Genomic DNA, 27,709 nt, shown 5'->3' with positions numbered 1-27,709 from the left:
TGCCGTTAAATTTTTTTCCGACGGCTCTTTGTCGAGGGCTTTTGGGCCTTTGCCGAGTGCCCTAGGCCCTTGGCAAAGAGGCCATCTCCAGTAGTGTCTCCAAAAATTGAGACTGAGCTAACAAATATCGAGATTGATCAATTCACTGTAAGTGTATCGTTGTCAACTCGTTACCAAGAGAAAAAAACCAATGCCATTAAATCATACAATAAATTTGAAAAAAAAATGAACACTCGTGTTAGGTTGAGGAACCTAGCCAACCGAGGTCGCTCGACCTGTGCGAGACCCAGCTCATGGGGCGAATAAAATAGTGCTGGGCCATGTGGCTGTAGCTGCGGGAGGGTTACTGTTGTAACAGAACCGACCAATTATATGAAATTAAGTAAGAAAATCATCCGTCAGAGCAGACGATTTAGCAAACTTAAGCCCGTATAACCCGGTGGTCCGTGAAATCATGAAGGATTTCAAACCAACTCACATCCCAGCCAAGATCGTAATAAGTTTAGCGGTCACCATCACATATTACATAAAAGTTTGCATCTCAGATACCTCAGAGTTTAAACATAGTTATTACAAAACGAGTTCAATAGAAGTAGCAGAAGCCATTTATTCAAAACCACACACACTCACACGGAGTTCAAATACAGTGCCAGCTAATGATCATCTCTAACAAAAGCATCAGACGAGACGTAAGGAATGACCATGCCCATGGTCCTAAGCATCACCCATCGCAGGATAAAGGCAGTTGATACAGTAGCCGTAATACATCTGTCCATCTGCAACAAGTGGGAATAAAACCCTGAGTACGAGAAGGTACTCAGCTAGACTTACCCGACATAACCGAAAATAAGTGATACCAAGGATTATGAAGGCTTTATAGTAGGGTAGCTGACTCATTTGCAAAAAGAAGCATTTTTTAGCATTTCAAGAACCTTTCCAAAAGTATTATTGTCAAGTTAATTATTTATAACCTGTCGACTAGATTTGCACCTATACTAGAGCAAACATGTGATTAAGCAGATAATGATAACCAATGATCATTAACAACTTCCATATTGTCATATTCATTATAACTGTCCAAGTGTTCCATCAACATTACTACGATGAAGTAACTCAAGTCAAGTGCTCACTATCCAGAAGCGATGGCGATTCGAATCGATTCCTAACCAGCTGGTGATTTATTCCTTACACAAACCTCACTCACCCGCTAAAGTGAGGTATCAGTCACCGAGTCAACTATCTAGGAATCTCGAGTTTGCCAGGAACCACATGTACCCGGGGGCCGACCGACTACACTTTGGTCTTATCATCTCGCCCCCGTGTCCTACCACACCTGCTCCGGCACAGTGCGCTGCGAACAATCTACTCGGCCCGAATAGTCTCCCAGCTTCACGGTCGAAAGGTACTTTATTCGGCCAGCTAAATGTAAGGCATGCGTTCAACATGACTCGAGGCCCAACAACAGTCGGTCCTTAATTGACACAGACGGAAAGCACTACAGTTCAAAACTCTGTAAGTCTCCGTCCGGTCTCAACTTCATTTAACACTTAGTTATACCATGACTTCATAGTCATCCAAGCAGATCCAGGTAACCACCTATAGCTCGTAGGTGATAGGAAATCACCTGACTTCTACCGGTCTAAGCCAGCTAAGCATTGACTCGACTGCAGATACCAGGGTAACAAGGATATAGTATAACAAAGGTAGACAAGGTATAATGCAGCAACGGTTGCAAACAACTCCTGAACGTAATGCATCAATTAAAGTAAAGCAGTTAATTAACAATTGCAAACCGGGGAGAAAATGCTTCGGGGCTTGCCTCTCTCGAAGGAGCTCGGGCGGTGATTGGGGCACTCCGGAAGTTCCTCAACGTCCTCCTCGTCGGCTTCGGTCACTTCCTGCGGCTGCACCTCGAGCTGCTCCTCGGGCTCCTCGGGTATGATGACTGGGTTCTCGGTTTGTGATCCTGTATGATGCATGTGCGTAAGTACTTATGCAATCGGTGCATCGGATGAGATGAATACAATGGATATGCTTGAATGCAAGGTAGTCAACATCATCCAAGAACATATACTACAAGCACATGTCATCTACTGCATTCTCTTCTACTACTAATATGCTAAGTCAACACATCTCATTAAATGCTTCAAAGATACACCAAAGCTTCACTAATTTCTTAATCACACATAAAGCAACACTTGATTAAACCCTAATTAATAATAGGTTTGAATAGCAACATCTATTTTTATTGCTTAGAAAAATCTTAGAAAATTACCATAGCACAGTACTACCCTAAGTAGTCTACCATCAGATTTTTACGGTATTTGAATGAGTGGATTAGCCTACACAAAAATAACAAGCTATGGCATGGTTATGAACATGAAAATACTTTGTACTGTGAAAAGTGTCAAACAATAGATGAAATATTTTTCCTATGTTCTACACAGCAAATAATCACTGTACAAAAATTATCACATGCATGTTTTATACAAATTTTGCTCTCTAGCAAAAATAACAAAAATCGGCCATTAAAGGCACTTGAACTACACCTCATAATTTTTCTACAGTACATGCATGACACATATTTTTCCTAGGAAGTACATTACACAAGAAGAGTAACAAACTTAGAATCATATTTTTCTGATACATATAGGATTTACGAACCATTTTACAAGATATCAGCAATATCAAGAATTAATTAAAGCTCTACAGAAAAGTATCTAAAAAATGACATGCAATATTTTTATCATGTAGATCTGGTGACAAGGAACCTAGAAAAATTTGTTTCAACAAATTGGGAGCCAGAATGAGTACACAAACATTTTCCAAATTATTTAACAGAAATCTGAAAAAGCATTTCTTAAATCCCTTTTAAAATCAGCCGACACAATTGTTGGGTGCACCCGGTGCTGTGCACCCGAAACCTTCACCAGCCACTGCGGCTGGGCCCTGTGGCCCCACAGGTCAGCGACCCGAGAGCAGGGGAGGAGCTCCGCCAACCGGTGCTCACCGGTGGCGAGCCCTTCCGGTGGCGCGGGCGGTGCCAGCGTGCACACCACGCCGAACCGCATTGGCTGGGAGGGTGGCATTGGCCCGGCGGCGAGACGGACCACGCGGCCACGGCAGCGCGCTCGCCGGAGAGGAAGGAGGCGCCAAGCTCGGCCCTTACCTCGACGACGGCGGCCGCGAGCGAGCGCAGGCGAGGCAGGGACCCTAGGCAGAGCTGCTGGCGGCGGGAATCGAAGGAAGAGGGCGTGGAAGGGGGTATGTCGCCGGCGGGGCAGCGGCGGCGTTCGGTGGCGAGAGAGGGCGCGTGCTGCTGCTGGCGCTGCGTCTGAGAGAGCGGGAGGGCGAAGTGGGGATCGCAGCGGCTTCAGCAGATGAAGGCGAGTGCGTGGAAGCGGAGGCAGGCCGTGGCTGCCGCGCGGCGGGCGTCGCCGGCGCATGGCCGCCACGCGGCGGTCGCGCTCTGGCGCTGGTCGGGACGCGGCGCGTGGGAACGGCGCGGCGCAGCGCGGAGGCAGGCCGAGCGTGCGACATGGGTTGGGCCGGACGCGGGGCGGGCGAGCGGCGGGCGCGGTGGCAGGCCGAGCCGGCTTCGGCCGTGGGCCGAGAAGCGGGGCGGCGGCCTGTTAAGCGAAAATGAAATAATTTTCTTTTTATTTCTCAAATAAACAGAATTCAAATCCCATTTTTAGCCATTTAAAAGTATTTTCACAAATTGGTGTAAAAATAAAATTTGTTCCATTTTTCAATATCTACAACTTTGCTTTTATGACCACAGTCAAATTCCAAATAGATTTTGATTACCAAATTAAACTCAATATTAATTCAAAACCCTAATTTTGGAGAATTATTTTTAAAGCAAAATTTGGCAATAATTTAAATACAAACTTTGCTCCAAAAATTGTGCTAAATAATTCTAGATGATTTACAATCATTGCCAAACATGTTTTACTAACCTAGCAAGCATAATTTGGGCAAAAACAACTCTAAACAAGTGTATGCAACATTCATGTTTCGCGAGCATGTTTCATATGTTTCGAAGCAGGGTTTCAGTTATTATTTACATGATTAGGCATATATGATTAGGATGCTTGATGATGCATAATATGCATGATTTGCAGTGCCTAAATGCTGGCATAACACCGGGGTGTTACACTGTAGTCGTGAGCACTGTGGCGCCGAGTTGGGTCGGGTCAGCATTGGGGTACTGTAGCTCGGATAAGGTACATATGGGTACTGTAGCATCATGGGCGTTGTTCGCCCGAGGTTTAGTGTCGTACTGGGAACTGAGGACGGCCAGACCAGCTTAAATAGCCAGGCCAATAACGCGTAGTAACCTTCGGTTAACCGTTTGCACGAAGTGAGGACGAAAGCGCAAGCGGGTTGCTATGTAGGTGGGCCCACCCCTCAGTAGAGTGGGCCTGTGTCGTGTGCCAGGCCTGGAGTGTTACAACCTGCATCTTTATTTTACTCGAATGGAATCCATAATCTTGGACTTCATTTCACCCAGAAATGAGCGGTGGAATATCATCGGGATATAGGTTCACTCAAGTAAGGGCATATACAACCAACTAATAGCCTTTTCATATAGTAGCTTGTGAACCACATATTAGATCATTAACATCTAATCCATCTTGATCACTCACAAATTTTCTTAGAGCATGTGCATTAGCTGCCTACAAGTGTGCAGCCTACTATTCTTCTCTTTTCTCTCTCTTTTTCTATAGCTCAGCGAAAATCTGATGCCAACCCTTATGTCTCTTTTACTTTATTACACTTTCGCCTACTTTAGTTTATTACATTTTCTCTAAATCGTCTAAATAGGAAAATAATTCTAGCCGCATGCATGCAGTTCTTTTTACAGGAAAACTACTAGCAGAAAGTTGTGGTTCACAAGATGTGTTTGTACGGTTAGACATTGAAAACTTTGATTACTATCACACACTAAATTATATGAAGACATTGTTGCGCATGGAAAATAGTACAGCCTACGGGATTTGTCCTTCACCTCATCAACTATGTATTAAGTTTTGCTTAAAAACAATTATGGAAGGGAATGACCAAGCATGCTTGTCTATGTTCTGAGCAATGGCGGAGCCAGAAATTATATATTTGAGGGTCAGTCAAAAAGTTTCAATATATATGAACTGAGCATAGTTTGATCGTGTCTGTGTCGACAGCGAGGCTCATGTGGTGACTCATGAATCTCGAAACATACTAGCATAGTATTTTGGAGGTATTTACAGTAGGATAGAATGTGTGCTTGTTAATATAGGGGTGAGCATGTGTGTACATGTATGTGAGAGTTTGTTTCTGCACTGTGATTTAGAGTAAAAAGAGAGTCGACATATAATAATAGTGCCGCTTGATAATGATAAAGTATTGATAGCCACCGAATTGTCATTAATAGTTAAGTACACGTTCAGTAAAATGTAGATATAATAGAGTGTAAGTATACATTTAGCATAAAACCTAAAATTTTATTAAATATGTACTAATATGGTAGGCAAATAAGTTTAGATAAATCTAAATATTCTATTCTAATTGTATTTTATGTTATTTTGTTGTCCAGAAGATATAAAAATATATATGATAAGATGTTTTTATTATGTTTTTCCAATATAAATATAGATTATTAAATTATATACTAAGTAAAAAATGTTGTGATGTTAGAGGGCAGGGGGGGGGGGCATGGCCACTCCCCCCTCCCCTTGGCTTTGCCCTTGGTTCGACATTGTGCTCACTGAGAACGACCTACGATTCATTTCCTTAAGCATCGGCTGTCGCGCCTGCATCATGACGTCGCTCGGCACCGCCATAAGCGTCATGCTCTTCGGCAGGCTCCTGCAGCTGCAGGGGTTCCCCTAGAGCAATTTGACCAGGGGGTGGAGGCTGTGGACCTCAGTGAGTCCAAGAACGACACCTTCATGGCACCTCGCTGGTGCTGCCGGCGCACCTCTACCCGGTCATCTAGTGGTGGAGCTAGAAATTATACATAGGGGCGGTCGGTCAAAATGTTTTAATATATACTAAGTGTAGTTCATCTATTTAAGTTCTGTAGTGGAATTTGACCACCCGAGTTAGTCATTAATGGAGGTACTCCTATTTTTCTGGATTTATTTTAGTATTTGGCGATTTAACAATAGTATTCATCATGTGGTAGGTGATCGTGTTTGTCGACAGACAAGCGTATGTGGCGACTCATGAATCTTGAAACCTACTAGCTTAGTATTTTGGAGGTGTTTATAGTGAGATAGGATGTGTGCTTGTTAATAGGGGTTGAGCGTGTGTATGAATGTATGTGAGCGTCTGTACGTGTACTACAATTCAGAGTAAAAAGAGAATCGATATATAATAGTAGTGTCGTTCAAGAAGATTGATAATGATAAGGTGTGTGGTATAGCTTTTCTGAGAAGCTATATAAATGGAGAAAAACATGATCAGAAAAAGCTAGTCTAACCAGGTTTATACGTTTTAGTGCAAAGAGTGGCTATGGGGAGAAATACGGTCGGAAAAAAGATGAAAAAACGCATCGTTTGGTTTTTCAACTTATAATTAATTTGTACTCCTTTTATAAGTCAGTTCCATTAGAGGAGTCAGAAACTTTTAGGAACCCGGGCAATTCTTATTATGCAAAATATTTAGCTAGAAAATTACAGGGTTCTACTTTAATATAAAGAAATTTTCCTTTTGAACGTCTGCGACGAGCCCGGCCTCCGCCACTGGTCACTTCTGTCTTTTTATAAGAGCAATAGCAGCTTTTTGCTAAGTGACCAAGATATATATTATGTACGAGACAATATTTTTTAAAAAGATAGAGCAACTTATAATTTAGAACAGGGTGAGTACTAAACAAGCCTTATGTGTGTCCCATCCAGTTTCGGATCCTTCTTCAACTCCAAAAACTTAGGAATAATAGATCAACGGAGCAACTAGTTTGAGATTCTGCTAGCGACATTTGAAACCAAATCATCCAAAGGGCTCGTTCGGCTGGTTGAAAAACTAGCCGGATTTCACTCTCTTACAAATTCCTCCTGATTCATCCAGATTCCTCCAAATTCCTCCCAGCGAACAGGGCCAAAACAAAACCACTCCTTACTAAATCAGATTCGACCAGTCTGACTTGAACTCTTGCAAGATTTTTCTAGACTTTGTTGAGCAGCCTGTTACCAAAGGCCATTTGATCACCACTGTTTTAAAATTTTATTAATCAACGCCATGATAATGACAATGCAAAGCCATCAAGGAACCCCAACTAAACAACACTACCCGGCCAGCTAGCCGGGTTCCACTTCGCATCCCCTTTGCCTTTTTTTTTTGGAAAAAAGGGGTCCCCTTTGCCCTTTGGAACCCTATACCGGGCGCACACCAGCACGCAGGTGGAATACCCTTTTTGCCCCTCCCCCCCGCCTATAAATAACCCCACACCACGAAGCGTCTGATGAATCTACTCCCATTTCTCTGCACACACACTCTGCTTGCTCAGCCTCGGCCATACCACTGCTGTAGGATTTTTTGGTCTTTTGGCAAGGCAGCCAGCCAGCCATGAAACCCCCTCAACTGCCGGCAGGGGAAGGCTCCTGGGCTCACGAGGTCAAGCAGGCCCTCCGTGAGAAACTCCGGCGCTCCTACGGCGCCGCCGCCGCCACACCGGTGCCCAGGCCGGCCAGCGAACCGAGCCGTGGCGCTGACTGCCGTGGCTCGGCTGCCGAGGACCCCATAAGGAGAGTCATGTTCTTGGCTCCCTGGGGTCACACATAAAACACAAACCGAGATCTGGGTTTGCAAGAGCATGGCCGCTTGTGTGGCCATGTCTTGGTCAGATCTGCAAAGAACTGAACCATAAAAAGAACTGGAGCTTGTCTTGTAAATTATGGAGCTTGCTGCTTGCACCATGAACATGAACGCATGGAGGGCTGGTTGACTAGGTAGATATGGGTATGGCTATATGGGTATGATGGTGTGAATGGGAAAAAAAACGAGGTACGTAGTCCATGTCTATGGTCTTTGGGGAGTCTGAGATCTTGGGAAGTTCATGCATGGCATGGGTCATGGGTGTGGGTTCAAGAGGGAGATCTGAAACTTTTGTAGCCATGAACTTGTTTTCCAGAAATCTTGTAATAAGGGGAACCTGTGAATAGCAATCTTCCTGCTTTGCGTGTCCACCTTTGCTTCCATCTCATCTGGTTTGGTTCAGAAGATTCTTCTTCTAGTGGTGATCTTTTTATTATCTATATGCTCTTGTCTGAAACTATCACTTCTTCACTGCCTTATTGATCTGTTCAGTTGTTGGATGCTTTAATCCTAGCCGAGAGGCAACCATGTTCATGAGTTGAAATGTTGAATTCATTATTTTCTTGCAAAGAAGCGTCTAGAAACTGATATGGTTGACAGAAGGCTTCCCCCTTTGCATGTCAAGGTGATTCATTTGGTTGTGAGGCGCCATTCATTTCCTTCCTTATGATCTGGGGAGCGCTGCTGGGATTTTTTTTAGGAACCATGAATCCAGCTACGTGCCCATGAAAGACTTAATGATTTGAACACTTGCAAATTTCAAGCAACGAACCTCAATAGATCTAGGAGTTCAATGAGAGATCAAAGACTACCTATTCAACAAAGCTGCATCTTGCAAGGAAGCTGAAAGCTTCTTTTTCGGGATATATTTTTGCAGTATCATATCGTTTGTTATATGTGCAATATCATATCATTATTATAACTTGGACAGAACACACAGAAGTCACCCAGAAAAAGAAGAATAAAAGGAGGCCTTTTTTTATATAACTAAAAGAAAGCACCTTTGAATTGGACTCCACTTTTCCTATGGATTAATGGAATACGAATCCTATTCTAAACAATAATGAAAAAGACTGCCTCCCACTTGCAAGGGCAAGCCAAACCCAGTGGGCCAATCCTCTTGCTTGCTTTCTCGAGCACCTTATCTTATCTCCAGATATCCACAAAGAAATTGCCAAGGATATTAGCAGAAACAAAGGACTTCACCAATATGACATGCTGCAAATTTAGCGTGTAAATCATGACAATATGTTGCCTGCCTAAAGACAATTAAACAAGCTATCAGAAACTAAATTTTCAGGGGCCACACTTTTTGTATTGCCTGCCTAAAGAGCTATCAGAAACTAAATTTTCAGGGGCCACACTTTTTGTATTGCCTGCCTAAAGAGCTATTTGTGTCTTCTGATTAGAAGGGATGAAACTGCTTAATGAAAGGGAGGCCAAAAAAGACAGCAATTTTTTTGGGGCATTATGATTCATCAAACGTGTTACTAATTACAATTTTTGACATAATAAATTGAGTCACTCATCACAGTCATGAAGTTGGCCACCAACTGCGCACTGGATGGAAAAAAAAAAGAAATGCCAGCACAGCTACACTTATCTCGAATCTTGACAGAAAGCGATGGTTCAACTTCCATTCCTAGCAAGTTCCCAGAGTGTGCAGTTTTCAGCTACCTTCCGTTCTTGAATCATAAGCTGGGTGCACAAATGATGTGCTTGCCAACCTGTGACTGCTTGGATCTTGGGAGTTCTGAATACAGCAACATTAAGTATGTCAGAAAATTCAAAGGATTTCTTAAGACAGATCAAAGTAAAAGCTTTGAGAACTCCTTTGAACAACAATTCAATGAAATATGGATAAAACTATTGAACTGAGCAAACTATTCCAGTGGTTTGTTCGATAAGCAGACACCCCAGTCAAAATTTCCATGGCGTAAATGCCAAGGCAATTCTAATCAAGTTTGACATTTTTTACCCAGTCTTTACTTAAAGTTTTCAATTCTAATCAAGTTTGACATTTTTTACCCAGTCTTTACTGAAAGTTTTCAAAGGTCAAAATACATATCACTGGCTATTGCTACTAATACTATAAGCATACTGACAAGGATGCAACATTTCTTTATATGGCTTTGCTTACTGTAGAACAAGGACTCATGCAACAATAATTGTAACAGTTCTCAAACAGAAAAGATAAAGATACCAGATACGACTGCAATCTATTAACAGAAATACAATACAATGTGAAGTCTGAAGAGAACAAAGTGGATTCAGAAAAGAGTTGTATGTGCCATGAGTCGTGACCAAAAAAAGAACCTAGATCATTTATTAGTCTGGTACTCTGGAAGCCATTTGCCCAATATACTTAGTATTTGTTTCTTAAGTAGATATTTAGCCCAACACATTTCCTTAGCCAGCTGAGCCCAACAGAGTTCTTTATCCATTATAAGCCCAACACAGTTCTTTATCCATTAAGCCCAACACAGTTCCTTAGTCACTTAGCCAAACAAAGATCCTTAGCCACTTCACTGGAAGCAATTCAGGCTCATATATGAGAGATCTAATATTTGTTTTTGGATCTTTGCAATGTATACAACAACAACAACAACAACAACAAAGCCTGTCAGTCCCAAGCAAGTTGGGGTAGGCTAGAGTTGAAACCCACCAAGAGCCCCAAGTCACGGTTCAGGCACATCAATAGCTGCTTTCCAAGCACTCCTATTCAAACATAGATCTCTAGGTATATCCCAAGCTTTCAAATCTCTTTTTATTGCCTCCCCCCATGTCAATTTCAGTCTACCTCTACCTCTCCTCACATTATTAGCTTGGCTTAGGACTCCACAATGCACTGGTGCCTCTGAAGGTCTCCTTTGGACATGGCCAAACCACCTCAACAATGCACTGGTGCCTCTGGATCTTTGCAATGTATAATGCATTTTTTTGTAAATAAATACAAACAGATTTAAAGAACAAGGACGACCATATGACTGATATCCAACAAGTAAACAAGTCTACATACTATAACAAAGTATACATGAATTGCAATTTGCAATAGCCAAACATTAGTGTGGAAGGCACAGGGAAGAGACTAAATGGAGGAATGACTAACAAGCTTCAACAGTAGTTATAACCAACAAGTAGAAAAACAGAAGGAACAAGGAGAGGATACAAAATATTGGGGTTCAAAATTGTCACACTAACCAGTGCTACTCAGCATTAGGATCTGCACCAGGGTGCATCTTGTTCCACAAATACATTATCACTGAACAGGTACCTAAAAGGGCAATGTTCAGCTGTTCTGAAGTGTTGGCCTTGATGCTGACCCGTCCAGTTAGTTTGTTGTTTACATCAACATGAACTGCCATGTTTGAAGACCTTCCAACAGAGACTTGGGAATCCAAATTTGCAGCCATGGTCCACTCTTTACGCCATTTCACTAAGGATGCACCCAAAGTGGCAAGGCCTTGACCTACAGGATAGCTTTTTTCACGAAGAGTTGCCTCCATATTCACTCCATATGCAGCATCACCTCTCATGGACACAGCACCAGTGTTGCCTGATAGTGTTAACCTGTTACCAACTAAAAGCTTGTCTTCAAGCTTTGCTCCAGCCACCATGGTATTTCCCAAAAAAGTCATGGATAAACCACCGGTAGTGACGTTTTTCTTGAAGTTTTTGAATTTGGTCTCCCCTCTGAGGGTGTAAGCAAGCTGGTTCATCATTGTTTGGATGTCAAAGCCAGCCAGGCTCGAGGCATAGTCTCCATGCTTAACTGACATCAAGGAATCCAAATGGATGGTGAACTCTCTCTTGTCCTTGTTAACTTGAACCCACAGAGAAGCTGGATATTTGTTAGCAACATCATGGCTATGTTGGACACTCACACCGTCAAATCCATAATCATGATCCCATCCATCAGGATTGTTAACAGCGCGCACCAGGAGGTTTGGTGTAGACACAAGGCACCGATAGCGGTACACAGGATCATCAGAATCAAATGAAGATGGCAAGGTCCATTCTGGCATAGGATATCTATCTGTATCATATCCATCATCGGGATGATCACCATCAGAAGGTACATCATTATCATCGCCCTCTTTCTTCTTCATTTCCTTAAATCTTTCGAGCTGTTCCTTCAACTGCTTCTTCTGAAGAAGCTTAGTTCGGTAATCATATTCATCAAAATACAACTTTTGTTGCTCCTTAGAGAGCTTTGCAACCTGAGATTTACTTAGTGGCTTGAAGGGAGGAAGCTGATCATAGTCATCTTCTTCATCCTCTTGGTCCCCGTTCAACAATTCATCTAGGTCAAAATCTGAGTCCACACTCCCAACATTATGTTCATTGGAACGCCTAGGGTGCTCTCTAGATTGCAACAAAGATGATAAGAAGTAAGGAATTGGAGGCACCTGGAAAAAGCGACCTAAAAAACTTGTAGAAGACGCACGACGGTTTGAGAGACTGTCAATCTCAGCAATCATCTTCAGTGAGTAGCATAGGAGAAGGAGGAGCCGCCTCCAGATAAGGCCATCAGGAAGCACCTTTTCACCTTCTGCGTTCCTCTGACATTCATGATGGTTCTCCACAAGAGCCACTGGATTCTGAATTCGAGGATCATTAGTTATCTGCCGGATGCTTTGCTGAATTGCACGAGTTCGATGGGTCACAATCATATCATAGTTCACCGCGGAACCATTAGGGCCTTCAGGGGGATCTGCTCCTGAGTGAGTGAGAGTAATAATTGTTCTGGGCCATATTGACAGGCCTAGCACACTGGTAATGCCTTGCAAGAGAGATAGGCTATTTGCCTCCTCTCGCTGTGTATCAAGCCTATCAACATACAGAATAATATCTGGAGGGCATCTCTTCATATACTTCTTAACAGCTTTGAGCACTTTCCTATTTGATTTGTCATCTTTGGCCGAAGTCCCAAGCCCAGGGGTGTCAATGACACGAAACTTAACACCATCAACAACTCCAGTAATCTCCTTCACAGATGATGTTGCCGGTAGAAAAGCATTTGTTTTGGATTTATCTTCCCCGAAGATGGAATTTATTGTTGCGCTCTTCCCGACTCCAGTCTTCCCAAGGACTAATACATTGCAGGAGAATTCAAGGTCCTCAGTTCCCTCTGCCTCATGCTGCAAAGCCCTCTTCCAGGCATTCTCGATCTCTGAGGAATGGTTTGTCATCCTTACGCGCCTGAAACCTTCAACAAGACTAAGCCGATACAACACTTGTACTGGTACCTGATGGTTAGTATCATACCCCAATCTATGAACAAGACGCATGTACTTGATTCGTGCCATGTCCACCTTTCTGTATATCTTTTTTTCCTCGTCGGTCATCTCTTTCTCAGGGTCAGCAGTTACTTCTGGCACAGGAGCAGAAGCCATGCTCGTCCTAGCATTGCTGGCTACAGTACGAGGCAGCTGCCTGGGTTCAGAAGATTCAACTGGGAAAACCTTGGCCTTGCCTTGTTCAGGTGAGCTGCTTGCAGCCCTTAGAAGCTCGATTAAAGCTATAAGCTCAACCTCCTTTCCATTCATCTCCTCTTCATAGTCATCATCGCCATTGATCTCCGCATCATCCGAATCATCCAAACCAAAGCGTGTGCCTTTGGAAGTAGGCACATTGTCCTCCAATTCTTTTGCAAGAAGTTCCACAGCATCGTCGCTTGAAGAGATTGGGATGGATGTAAGATCATCAGAAGCATCGTGGTAACCGTCACCTTCCTCATCTACCTTATTATGGCCACCGTCTGCAATGGAGTCTGGGTTATCAACATTATCACGAACTTGTGCGCCATCGGATGTGACCTCTCCTGTGGCAGCATATTCAGGACTAGTATCAAGCTTGGCTGTACTACCTTTTGCATCGGACTCGCCGCTGCAAAGTTCAGCACCAGCATCCTCTCCTTCTGTAGCACCCGGAATAGGAAGCGATTCAGCAACCTCAGGATCAGGCACGCCCTTCCCTTCCAAAGCATCCACGGTGCCCAGGTCATTGACCCCAGCAACAGGCATCAGTAAAGGCTCAGACTCCGCGTCATTGACAGCCTGCTCCCCCTGCTTATCATCATCCTTCAGCACGGTACCATCTGAAACGGTCACGAAATCAGCTGATGCGGCAGGCTCCCCGCCATCCTGTGCGCCAATGAAGCTCCCGGAAGTTTGCAAGCTACCACCCAGCGAACCCTCGGCGTCCGTACCGTCGCCATCCGCAATGACGCCGCCGTCCAACCCGTTCCTCGCGCCAGCATCGAGCACTTCGAAGACGCTCTCGGAGCTGTCCTCCAGCGGCTCCTCCGCGTCGCCCAAGCTGTCCCCGCCCTCGGGCGCCACCGCAGCGGCAACCCCCGCCGCCGCCTCGCTGCCGGGGACCGGGCTGGGGTCCTCGGACGTCGGCGGCACCCTGGCGACGGTGAAGAAGAAGACCGTTGGACACCTCCTCCGCCAGGTCGGCGTCGTCGCCGGAGCTGGCGGTGGTGTCGTCGAAGGACTCGCTGACGTCCTCCTCCGTGGACGAGAGCTGCGCCGCGACCCGCGGGGCGGCGAGCACCGCTGCGCGCGCGCGCGGCGTCGGCGGGCGTGGAGGAGGCGGCGGCGGGCGAGAGCGGCAGGGAGGAGGAGGCCGAGGAGAGCGACGACGCGTCGTCGTCGTCGTCGTCGTCTAGCGAGGAGAGCCGCGCGCGCACCAGCAGCGCCATGGCGGCGCGGTAGGCGAGCTCGCCGAGGAGAGTCCCAGTAAAATTTGGATTCGAAGGCGTCGGCTCCGCCCTCTGGTTTCTGGTTAACCAATTTTTTTTGTTTATTTTTTGCGGGAGCTGGAAGGGTCCCGAGGTAGCGAGGCTTGAGGAGGGTTGGATTCCGATTCGGTTGGGTTGGGGGTGGGTGAGGTGGAGGGCCAAAGCAGCGGGCGACGGAGTTACACAGTGTGGTTGGCTGATTCGTATAGTTACGGGTTCGTTTATGTTAACGTAAGAGAAGTATTGCTGGCTGATTCGTATAGTTGTTGGTTTATTTATGTGTACATGAGAGAAGTACTGCTGGCTGATTCGTATAGTTGTTGGTTTGTTTATGTGTACGTGAGAGAAGTACTGCTGACTGGTTTATATGAATAGTATCCTGTAACTGGCCAGCCGATCCGGCTGTTAGGGTTTGGATTGGACTGGACTCTACTGCGTCACGTGCGGCTGGGCTTAGCTGCCTTGGCCTCTTGCTAGATTTCGTGAGACTTTTCAGGGCCTTTTTCACTTCGTTTCCGGTTAAGATTTGTGGCCGTGAGATTTGCGAATCTTGTGTGTTTTCTCATCTTTCTACTGTGGTGGTATATGTACTGTGCCCAAAAAGTTTGGGGTACAGCTCCATCTCCATGGTTTGACCAGTGTCCAAACTTTATCAGCTTGTCCGTTTCAACCGCAACACCATGCCTGCTGGAGTTTACATGGACAGCAGGGACCAGTTTTAATGATAAGTAAGTCTTTCCTTCCATTTTTCACTTAAATTACGTGCATATTTAATATTTTCCTCCTCTGTAGAATTAAATCCATTCTTCCTTCTATTCTAACTGAGGACACAAACATAGAATGTTTCGTTAGTGACATTTCATCTTAGGAATACTACACAATTTCTCGAGCGAGCTACCGATATACAGATATAGGACAACACATGGAACAAAAACCTTGTGGCTGTCAACTGGTATCGTTAGTGAGGGGATCCAACATCTGCTAGGAAGACGAGCCAGTCAGAAGATCAGCAACCACTTCATCGATCAAGGAACCTAACAACTCCGCCCCTATGTCTCCGCCAGCTTGGTATGATTCCATCTTGAAATCAACCCAGCTCCCCAGAGGACTACTCATTTCCCTGTACACAAGCTCATCCACCATCCACTCCTCGGCAACCTTCAGGCTGGTCATCTCTCGATGGATTTCTTCCGCTGACAGGTTCTGCAGAACTGCCATCCCCATAAACCATAAGCTGTAGCCAGCATTGAAGTAGTAAGCGCATTTCACACTCAATAATTCATTGACACAATCAAAGAGCAGCCTCCGCCTCAGTCTATAACCTTTGCCCTCTTCACCAGCCAACAACCTAATATTGCCATTTAATTCCTCCAACAGATGTGGATCAAGAATACCTAATTTCCAAACCGCTCCAAATAAGAGAAAATGTGCCGGGCAGGAGAGCTAGCATTCAGTATCTCTCTTATAAACTCCACCTCTTGTCTATTATCCATATGACATGAGCTGCTACTTTCTGATCGAGGGATTTCTGCTGTAGCCACTGTGATTGATGAGGCTGTGTCAGAATATTCTGAAGAGGCATCCGCTTCTAGGAATTTGTTGAAGTGTGTCAAGTCAGAAGTTGTTGCTCCTTCAGTTGAACTAAACAATCTTGTTCCTGCAAGAGTAAAACAGGAAAGATTTTAAGAAAGGTCCATGTCTACTGTTACGGCAAATTCCAAGCTACTCTATTTACCATTTGCACTCCTCCAGCTCTCTGATGAGCTGCAGGTTTCCGTTGAAATAGAAGCCTCCCATGTGAAAAGGGGACTTTGGCCAAGATGCTCAACCTCTGCTCGATCCGTGACATCATGATCATACTTCACAGGCTGAGATGACTGATCAAAGGTAGATATGTTAGCATAAAGATTAATGTTTAACCTGTTATGTATACATTAATACCGACAAAGTCCTCTTTATATCGGTGTCAATCTACAGATTTTTAGCAACAAAATAAGACTGTTCAACTCTTAATCCGGTATGATAAAGTTTGAGTTCCCTTCAAATATAAGGATCTATGGCATTAAGTCACTGCTTCTAACTTCACTCTGATCTCATTATTTGCATCCTCAGTTAGAATAGATGGAAAAAGGGATCTAATTATAAGAAAAAGTAAGACATGCACCTGATTATACTGAAAATAGAATATACGGAGTATGCACCTAATTTTAGTGAAAAATGAAGGATTTACCATGTGAACTGCTTATGACTATGAGCAAAAGTCATTTGCCATTATCTGGCGCACAAGTCAGGAACAAACTATCACTCCATAGCTCTTCTTTCTGATGAGCAATACGGGGGATGGGCCTCTCTTTAGTGCAGGAATAAAATATATGTATATTTTGATGTATTATGAGCAACTGCCTACTGTATAGTCAAAACCTTTCCAAACTTCGTTCACACAAAAAAAAAAGTCTTTCCAAACTTCCAATACAAGAAAACTAAACACGTGTTATAAAATGTGTACCTTATATGGAGAGAATTCCCATGCCTAAACTAACATACAGTAATTCCCTTTCAAGTTTACTCTGATCTGATATAGTAACAACTAGCAAACATCATATGCTCAGAACTAGCAACTTAATATGCAAGAGATGGTGCTGACAAAAGGATCTGACTGAAAGAGGTGCACCAGAGTCTCTGTCATGCCATACCTGGACACTTCTAGTAGAAAGATCTGTCTGGGGGAGAGTAGCTTTTCCATCACTGAAAGACTGTAATGACTCCCTATCATAATCAGTAGAAGCAATGCTAGATGTTTCACATGCTGATGCCATATCTTCCAAAGCTGTTGAAGTGTGGTGCACTTGGACACCTTTGGCTGGCTTAGTGTAGGGCGATCTCACACCAGACGTCAACTCTCTCAATTTCTGCTCCAATAGGAGTCCCAAAAAATCACCATCAATGACATCAAGTTTAGTGTTTGATGTATTGCTTGAAGTTGACACAGCGCTCAGATTCCACATAAATTGTTTTTCCAATGAATGATTGGGGAAGTGGGTGCCATGTAGTGACTTATCAACTGGTGAGGTAAATGTGAATGAAACAATCTCAGTGCTGATTTTCTTTTTGTTTGTTGAAAAAGATGATTGCTCATCAATCACAATATTGTGTCGAACACGCCTCTGGCTTCTGTCAGAATGAATACTATCGCTTGACTGGCTTGTATCAGAGTACACTCTCCTGTCTTGTAATCTTCTTGGCTTCGGTATTGCTTTGGGTATAGAACTATTTCTTACATTTGCATGAGCATTTGGCTGCAAGTCCACCTTTCTGCTACCTTGACTACTGTTTACAGCAAATGTGCTGGCCGCCCTCACCTTTCTGGGATTGGCATTTATTTGGTGAATATTGCTCCGTTGTCTGCTAGGGGTTGCTGGGTTTGAATTCACCTTATGTTTGGTGCCCGTAGCATTCTGTTTTCTGTTGTTTGGCACAGGCACACTGGACGAACTTGTGCCCATTTGGTTACTATCCTTTTGCCGGTTCAACCTAGTTCTTTCAGCCATGCTATTTTCAGGGTTCTTGCGAGTTTCAAGCTTTCTACCACCTTTTCTCATGCCCCCCTTTTCTTGGACATGCATAGCTCGAGCAGTGTCTAATCTATTACCGGGTTTGACCTTTGGACCAACTGGAGCACATCCATTTGACTGTGAGATCCTGGAAGACAAGGCACCCTCTGAACCTCTCAATCTTCCATCTGAAGGTTTTCCACTTGGCGGCCTAAAAGATGCAGGACCATCACGTTTCCTCATTGCTTCATTAAGCTTCTGTGACCTTTGTTGGATTCCTATGATCTCTCCTGGATTGTAGGCACGTGCAGCATTTGGACTCCCAACATCATGAACTCTGTAAGAACTGATATTTTCTACTCCAGGCCTGATGATCCTCGATGCTGCTTCCATTATATCAGCAGCATTCCTGCTGGATATATGGTTAGGGTTTTTCATGGGAGACAACAACTTATACTGTGCAACAGATAGTGTCCTCTTGGCAAGTCTTGGAGGCAGTGCTTCCATTTTATACCGATCAATAGGACTACCTGGCATCTTAAGGGGACTACCAACATAACTTCTGCCAATCAAATCCTCATGGATGTTGGTTTGCAAAGGTGGTTGCACGGTTAATGGCACGGGATTGGATTCAGGTGAGCTTGCCGCAGGCATAGAATCCAAACCCATAAGCCTAGCAACAACCGTCGGACTCCTTGACTGAGCTTCTTCATCAATTACTGAAGATGAGCAGCTATGTTCACTGCTTTCCTTCAAGCTTGGGGCGTCTTCAAGGATCTGTGGAATACACAAAATCACTAGTATATTCAGGACTCTGAGATAAGCAACACACTGGACGGCACAGGGAAATAAATAGGGGCAAAAGAACGCACTGAATTTGACCGTGTACTTGGTGTACTATCATCAATATCCTTCCCATCTCCAGCATTCTCTGCAAAGAAAAATCAGGATACAAATTTAGCCCGACCCCTTGTAAAAAATGTACCTTGTGCACAGCAATCACTGGACTCCTATTGCAAAATTTCTTACTCAGAATTGGAGAACTGCTCGTGCTCCCGACGAACATGCGCTTCTTAGACTTATTTCCCCAATCGAAGAGGGAAAAGAAACCATGCCCCTTGGAAGCAGGTTTCTCCACATCCATTTCTCCTCACCACCTAAACAAACCTGCGAATACAACACCTCGTGTAAAACAAAGAATCAACAGAATACAAGAGAACTAAACCATTTCGCCCAAATGCAGGTAAAGGTAGCTAATCAAGACAGCTCTGCTCCCAGAACCAAATCTTCATCCCGAATTTGACCCAGGAAAACCCGCAGAAAACCAAAAGATTCCGACCAAGAGCTGACTCCCGCGTCCTATCCTACCAGCGACCTTCTACGAATTTAACCAGAATGTAGGTAGTCCCAAGCACAAACCACTCCAAGAATCCACAGGCCGCCCACACAAAAGGCACAGAACGCCATAAAGAACCAACCTTTCCGAGGCGGCGGCGGCAACGGCACCAGCAGCAGCAGCAGCAGCCGGGTCAACGGCGCGGGGGCTCACGGAGCCGGAGCCCAACCCGAGGCAAATCGCGGCGCAGAGCAATCTGGATCGAGCCGCATTGGGCCGCCGCGCCACCCTCGCCGTGGAAGCTCCCCAAGCAGCGACCTTTTCTTTTCTCCCCCGACGAGCACCCGGAGCGAACGGCGCCGTGGAAAGAGGAGGATCCGTGCGGGGGGAGCGCGTCACGTTAGGGTTCTCGCCGCGGCCGGGAGGATGCGGGGGTGGAGGGAGGTGGCCGCGGCTGCGGAATCCATTAATGCCGCCTGCGTGAGGTGGGGTGGGAGAGAGAGAGAGAGAGAGAGAGAGAGGAGACGGGGCGGGGGTTGCCAGATTGGAGGGAGGGGAGAGAAAAGGAGAGGAGAGAGGACGACGCCTTTCTGGCTTTCTCCCTCTCTCACTTCTCTCTCACTCGTACACTCGTACTTCTGCTGCTCTGCTCATGGTTGTTTTTGCTCTTATAAAAAAAAGCAACAATTTTGGTCGTTTTCGTGATGTAATGTAAAGTAACGAGATTTGGGCGTTTGGGGCTGGATGATTTGGCGCCAGGTTTTTTTTTTTGGGAGTTTTCTGGGGCGGTTAGCTGTTACTGCTTAGGTAGTGTTTAGTTTGCAAAAATTTTCAAGATTCCCCGTCGCATCGAATCTTTGGACGCATGCATGAAGCATTAAATATAAATAAAAAATAAAACTAATTACACAGTTTAGACGAAATTCACGAGACGAATCTTTTAAGCCTAATTAGATTATGATTGGACACTAATTATCAAATAACAACGAAAGTGCTACAGTACCATTTCCAAAAAATTCGCCAACTAAACACTACCTAAGTCTGGGGCAAAAGAATGGGCGTGTTCGGCTGATGGGTGCACAGTATATTTTGGATTATTTCAGATGATTCAATAGTGTTATGTGAGAAAGAATAAGTTGAAACAAGAAAAGAATGTACCAGCCGAACGGGCTGAATGTTTTTTTTGTGTGTGCTCATGTGTGGAGCAACACTGGATTTGCAGATACCCTCTGTTCCAATTTACGGTTCATTTGACTTTTTTAACTCTAAGTTTCACCACTCGTCTTATTTAAAAAAGAATTGTATAAGCATAGTCAAATTTAAGTTATTATTGAAGAACTTTTGTTAATAAAACAAGCCACAATAAAAAAAGTAATATTTTACATAAATTTTTAAATAAGACAAGTGGTCAAACTAGGAGTAAAAAAAGTCTATAATTTAAAATAGATATAGTAGAAAGGAAAAGGAAAGAGAATTTCTTTTTAAATAAAATAACAAAAGGAGAGAGATTAATGGCTGCTTCGGTCTACTGCATCTTCTTCAGCAGCCTCTATGTATTCGTCCTGTTTGTTGGTTGGTTTCTGGATTGATAAGTTTGATTAGTGCTAGTTTATTATGAGAAAAAAATACTATTAACTGACTGATAAGTCAGGCTGATAAGTCAGGCTCCTTAACCGGTGCACGGTGCAATGGCGTACCGCGTTAGTTAGCTGGCACGTCCACAATGTCGGATGAAGTGGTGGCTACTGGCCAGAGCCAGCATTTTGGCTCCTGTGAACCATGCATGGCGAATTGGCAATCCCCCGGAAGTGTCTTGAGATGGCTGGATTTTATTACCTTTGTGAGGTTATTGTAGCATTTTGCAATAGGTTTGGTTGGCTTTTTTTTAGTTTTTGGGATTTCATTCAGAACTTGTTTAGCAGAGGAGCATTTCTCTAACAAAGAAAGCGCGATGTTTTTGGCAGTCTATGAATAGTAGTTTGGCAATATTATTTGCTTGTCATTTGCCAAATTCTAAAGAAGAAAACTACAGTGTAATCTACTACTATACCTATGATATTATGATATGGTACCACCCCAATATAACAGTATGCTTATTGTGTTTGTTACATGGAACTTGGCAAGCTAGAATTTGACTACTTGTCCAAAAAATTTGGCCAAATGTAATTTTTAGTTGTACACCCTCTGTTCCAAATGTAAGTTGTTATGGTAACCAAAATACATAGCTTTTATTATGTATCTAGATATAAGGTATATTTAGGTGCTTAGCAAAAACAATACATGGAGAAGTCAAATTGACTTATAATTTCGAACAAATGGAATATTATGGTACCGTTTGGTTTCAAGGAGCAGTAATGTTAGTGGAAATGGAATCAGATAACGCTCTGTGCATGGAACTGAAAATGGGAGCAAATAACACCGATTAAACCTGTGTAAAGGTAATTTTGTGTGTGTGGTGTGTGTGTGTGGGGGTGGGGGGGGGGGGGGGGGGGGGGGGGGTTGTTATGTTACATTTTAGAGAACCAAGCAGCATGTATTTTCCTTATTATATAGTGGGCAACAACCTCGCTAGCCGTCGACTACCAAGGCTCTGCGTGGAGGACGGTTGTTTGCGATTGAGTACCCTCCCGTGCCGGGCTGCCGTCCCCGTGCGGTCGCGGTAGCCGAAGCGCCGGCGACGGCGAGGGACTGAGGGGCCAGGGCAAGGGGTGAAGGAGGACGAATAAGCTAGCTGCCGAGCGGGCCGCGGACGACGCAGAGCGCACACACGGACACAGACACGGACGGACGGCGCCGCGCATGGTTGGTGGCGGTGCGCCATCAAACCACGGCGAACGGGAATAAGCATCATCACTCACGACGCACTCATCCTCCTAATGACGCCAAAGCCGCGCTCGCGGCTGGGATGATGCCATGCCAACAATGCCGTGTTGCCATGGACTAGATGATCATGCCCACTCGGATTGGACCCTGCACGACGGTCAGTATCGTATGCTTGAACCTGACTGAACGTCTCCTCTTTCTCTTGTCTACAAGGCACCTGCATCTGCAATTCGATCCAGTGGCCATCATCGCAATTCGTTTACACGACGAGGTGAATCACGCGCTTAGAGTAGAGACAGCAGATCAGTGTCAGCAGGTTTCCTCGCGCCCAGGGCACACCGCACCTGCTCCCTGCCTTCTCTGCTAAGGATATAGATAGACACAAGACACACGGTCAGGGACACAGAGATCTCTCGTCTCGTTCAGTAACCAGTGATACTCCATCATCGTTTTCTTCCTTCCTTCCATCCAATGCAAATACAAAAGGAAAAGTAGTAATACTAGCTCCATCAGCGCGCCACCGATGTCTCAACAACCACGGGCCGGATTGTTAATTAGGATTAGCGTACGCTATGCATGAACTGATGGACTAATCTTGAGCTGGTCGAATTCATCTGCTCATTAGTCAGTGCTGACGTACCCATCCCACAGGTACAATGGCGTCGTCTTGCTCTCGCCGACGGAAGGTTCACTGTCGTACGTCATCCACCGTCAGGCTCATCGGACGGAGGCGTCGAACGAGGCTACGCCTACCCTGGTTCCATTCCACTGCCGGAGGATCGAATATATTCTGCTGGTGCTGGTTGGGTTGGGTTGGGCTGGGCTGGGCTGGGTTTTCTCAGGCACGCGCAGCAGCACGAGTGCGGTGGAGGATCCATACACACATGTCGTCCATCAGGCCATCTGGGACCGAAAAAGCTAGCTGATTCGTTCCTTGCTCTTGTCGCTTCTGGCGCCTGGAAGCCTAGAAGATAAGGAACAAGCTAGCTAGGGCACATGTATGTAGAGGTAAGAGGTGTTAATTTGTTGGTACACTGTCGCCATGGCAGAAGATGTGTAGTCCAGCTAGACATGCTGCAACGGCTCGTTCCTTTTGCCCGTGGTAATTAAGCAAAGCAAAGGTTTATGCTTGCTCGAGGTGGTGCCATGCACGTTCGATCGGAGTAGTAGTGCGAGAGCTGGTGGCGCAGAGAAGGCCAGAAGGGACGGTGACGGTTGTTGGTGCCTCGATCTTTCACACAGGTGAGCCGTTTACCGGTGTTATCGACCAAACAAGGTAGAAAAGGAGAAAGAATAGAGCGTACACATACAGCATAAGTATCAGTGTTGACTGGAGCTCTGTGAGAAGATGACAAAACTGAACTCGTTCTCTATACTGAGTTATAGTGGGAAACTATATATACAACTTTACTCATCTAATCTTAGTACACAGACATGTCAGACTGTCATGCTGCTATAATGACTAGATGTGACAGCAGGACCGACTTTGACGTCTGCTCCTGCTGTGGCTACAGCGTGGCATGATAGCCTTTCGGCGCCTGCCCCTGCCGCGGCTACACTGGAGCAGCATGGAGCCCTTTCGGCACCTGCCCCTGTCGCGCGTTCACACAGGGGAGAGCAACAGATTACTTTATAATTCTTTCCATAATCATGCTCCTAAACCTAGAACTTCCACCATGACGATCATCTTCTTCAGCTCCGTGAAACGAAGATGGCCGAGCGGCTTGGTGAGGACGTTCGCGAGTTGCCGACCAGTTTTGACGAACTCGATGACGACCTGCTCTCCATCAACACAGTCCCTTAGCAAGTAGAACTTAATGTCGATGTGCTTGATCCGGTCGTGGAGAACCAATTTTTTTACGAGGGCGATGGCGGGCTGCTTGTCCACCATCAGTGCTGGTGGGTGAGCTTCCACACCGGTTAGCTCACCCAGCAGCCGGCGCAGCCACACAGCTTGGCACGCCGTTGTGGCCGTGGCCAGTTACTCTGTCTCACACGTAGACAGCCCCACCACCTTCTATTTCAGCGACAGCCATGAGATTGGAGCCGACCCGAGCAAGACGAGCACGTCAGAGATGCTCCGCCGTCCGTCGATGTCCCCCGCCATGTCTGCATTGCTGAACACAGTGGGCTGCAGCCCACTTCCGTCGGTCTTGGGGAAGACGATCCTCGGATCCACCACCCCCTTGACGTAGCGCAGCAGCCACTTCGCCGCGGCCTAGTGATCCTCTCGGGGATCCTCCATGAAGCGGCTGACGTAGCCTATGGCAAACGCAATATCCGACCTCGTGTGAACTAGGTAGCGCAGACCACTGACGATGCTCTGGTAGAGTGTTGCATCTACCTTCGTCGCGGTACTGACCTTCGTCAGCTTCAGCCGCTCCTCCATCGGAGTCACACACGGCTTGACTCAGCCATGCCGCTCCGCTCCAACAGCTTCGAGGCGTACGCGCTCTGACCGAGCGTGAGCGTCTCCTTCCCCTGTCTCACCTCGATGCCGAGGTAGTTGGAGAGTATGCTGAGATCGCTCATTTGAAAACGAGCCATCATCTCACGCTTGAAATTGTCGATGTCCTCCGCACGCGCGTCGGTGACGATCAAGTCATCCACATACACACCGCCGACGAGCTCCTCCTTCCCCCGTCACCGCGTGTAGAGCGCGTGCTCGGTTGCGCACCCCGTGAACCCAAGCTCACCCAGCGTGGTGTCAAGCATGACGTTCCACGCTCGCGGGGCCTGCCACAGTCGGAGCACCCTGTGCTCCGCTCCCTTTACGGCGAAACCCGGAGGTTGCCTAACGAAGATCGTCTCCGCCTGCTCGCCGTTGAGGAAAGCCCATTTTATGTCCAGGTGATGGACGCGGCAGTCCTTCACTGATGCCAAAGCCAGCAGCAGTCGAATAGACTCCGTGTGCGCTACCGGCGCAAAGACTTCCTCGAAGTCGATGCTCTCGTGCTGGACAAAGCCTCGGGCGACGAGGCGCGCCTTGTGCTTGACAATGGCGCTGTGCTCGTTCCGCTTGACCTTGTACACCTACTTCAGGACGATCAGACGACATCCTAAAAGTGGATCGACGAGCTCCCAAGTCTCGTTTTTCTTGATCGCCTTCATCTCCTCCAGCATTGCTCGTCGCCAAATTGCATCGCCCTCGCCCAACGCGAACGTTGGTGGTTCCTCTATACTGACGAGAAGCAGCTCTGGGTCATTGAGCAGCCGACCCGCTAGGCCTGAGGACCCTGTGCCGCCAACAATGTCGTCCAGCCTATGGAACCGCACCTCCTCACTATCGTGGAAGGCATCCACGAACTCAGTGATGTCGCTTGGAGGTGAGGCGAACTCAATCAGCGTCGATGGAGTCCGCTATTCCGTAGGAGTGATCGACACAGCACTTGGAGTGCTCAGCACCCCGACTACAGTGCTCGGTACTACTCCTGGACCCCTCGTCACCACTCCTGGAGTGGTCGGCACCCCTCTCGGAGTGCTCGTCACCAGTATTGGAGTGGTCGGCACCACTGCAAGACCTCTTGGCTCCGCTACGGGAGCGTTCGGCACCTGTCCTGGAGTGGTTGGCACCACTACAGGACTGCTTGCACCACTCTTGGAGTGCTCGACACCCCTCCCGGAGTGGTCGGTACCACCCTAGGAGTGCTCGCCTCTGTTGCTGGAGTGGTCGACACCTCCTCTCCAGCGTCTCCACCACCGTGGATGACCAAGTGCTCAACGACGAAGGTGCTGGTGAAGCCGCCAGCTTCCCCCGTGCCCGGACTGTCCCAGTCCTAGGCTGTCTTCTCGTCGAACATGACGTCGCGCGAGACAACCACCTTGCCTCCGCGTGGGTCGTTGAGCCGGTATGCCTTGGTACCTTCCTCGTAGCCCAGGAGTACCATCGGTGTGCTCCTGTCCTCCAGCTTGGTGAGGACCGGCATCGTCTTCCTGACGTGGCCGATGCAGCCGAATGTCTGGAGGAAGGACACACTCGGCTTTGCGTCGGGCCTTGGTGGGCGCGCGGTTGAGGATGAACACCGCCGTGGTCACCGTCTCACCTCAGAACCTTGCCGACATGATCTTGGCCTTCATCATAGATCGAGCCATGCCGACCACTGTCTGGTTCCGCTGCTCCACCGTCTGGACGGTGCGGTGTGGTGTCGCACCACACCTTGATCCGCGCAGTACGCAGCGAACTCCACCGAAGTGAATTTGCCGCCGTGATCAGTCCACAACACGCGCGGCTTCTTACCGCTCTCCGCCTCCGCACGCGTATTGAACTTCTTGATCGCCTCCGCCGCCTCGTCCTTGCTCGTCAGGACTTACAGCCACATATAGCAACTGCAATCATTCATGAGCAGGAGGAAGTACCACCGACCACCGTTTGTGGCTGGCGTAATTGGTCCGCAGAGAAGAAGGGATGGTGACGGTTGTTGCCCCCTGGATCTTCCACACGGGTGAGCCGACTGCTCATCGGTGTTACCGACCACACACTATGGCTAGAGGTAGAAGAAGAGAGGAAGAACAGAGCGCGCGCACACAGCACGAGCACGAGCGTTGGCCGGAGCTCTGCAGAGGAGATGGCAAAACTGAACTCGTTCTCTTTACTGAGTTGCAGTGGGAATCTATATATACAACTCTACCCATCTAATCCTAGTACACAGATATGTCAGGCTGCCATTCTGCAACAGTGACTAAATGTGACAGCAGGTCTAACTTTGGCGCATGTCCCTGCTGTGGCTATAGCGTGGCAGGAGAGCTTTTCGACGTCTGCCCCTGCCGCGGCTATAGTGCAACAGGGAGCCCTTTCGACACCTACCCCTGCCACACGTTCACACACACAGGAGAGCAACAGATTACTCTACAACGGTGACGGTGAGAGCTGTGTTTTTCAAGTTTTCACCCTTCCCCAAACCTACTTTTCCCTCCTCCGTGACCGTGTCCAGGGAACAAAGGCACGGCAGAACCTTTGTTTGCTTTCTATGTACGTCGATGAATGATCCTGCAAAATTACCGCCTTTTTCATGCCAACGCATGCAGTGCAGTGCAGGGGGGCAATGCGTGCGCGGCACTCTGGAAAAAAGATGACACCATGCATGCACGCGCGGCGCAGATATTATAGAGAGACGCGCAAAGTGCAATACACTACTGTACTGTAATGTGATGTGGGGGAACAAACACCGAGAGATCACACAGCGCGCAATGCGATGACGATGTGGCTTTTATTGTTGTTGTTAAAGTTTCAAATCAGGGACATCTATTCTATCCCCGATTAGCTTTTGACCCTGCACTATCTTATAACAGTACTAACTCCATCAAAAGATGCAATTCTAGGTTTACTTATATCGGAATCAAATTTTCTCAAATTTGACTAAGTTTATAGAAAATACTATTAGCATGTATAGCTCTCAATTTTTTTAAAAAAAAACTCTCAATAGAGATAATATGAAAAAAATATATTTCATG

The 27,709-nt window shown here is 46.3% G+C and overlaps 3 pseudogenes; all 3 read right to left on the bottom strand.

Moving 5' to 3' along the window:
- Window positions 1-7,455: 7,455 nt before the first annotated feature.
- LOC136455686 (uncharacterized) lies at window positions 7,456-9,733 on the bottom strand (annotated as a pseudogene).
- LOC136502414 (translocase of chloroplast 101, chloroplastic-like) lies at window positions 7,814-14,644 on the bottom strand (annotated as a pseudogene).
- A 747-nt stretch (window positions 14,645-15,391) lies between these two features.
- LOC136481642 (uncharacterized) lies at window positions 15,392-19,962 on the bottom strand (annotated as a pseudogene).
- Window positions 19,963-27,709: the final 7,747 nt, after the last annotated feature.

Source organism: Miscanthus floridulus, chromosome 1 (genome assembly GCF_019320115.1).
Source record: "Miscanthus floridulus cultivar M001 chromosome 1, ASM1932011v1, whole genome shotgun sequence".
NCBI classification, from domain to species: domain Eukaryota; kingdom Viridiplantae; phylum Streptophyta; class Magnoliopsida; order Poales; family Poaceae; genus Miscanthus; species Miscanthus floridulus.
This window is presented reverse-complemented; position numbering and strand designations above follow the sequence as displayed.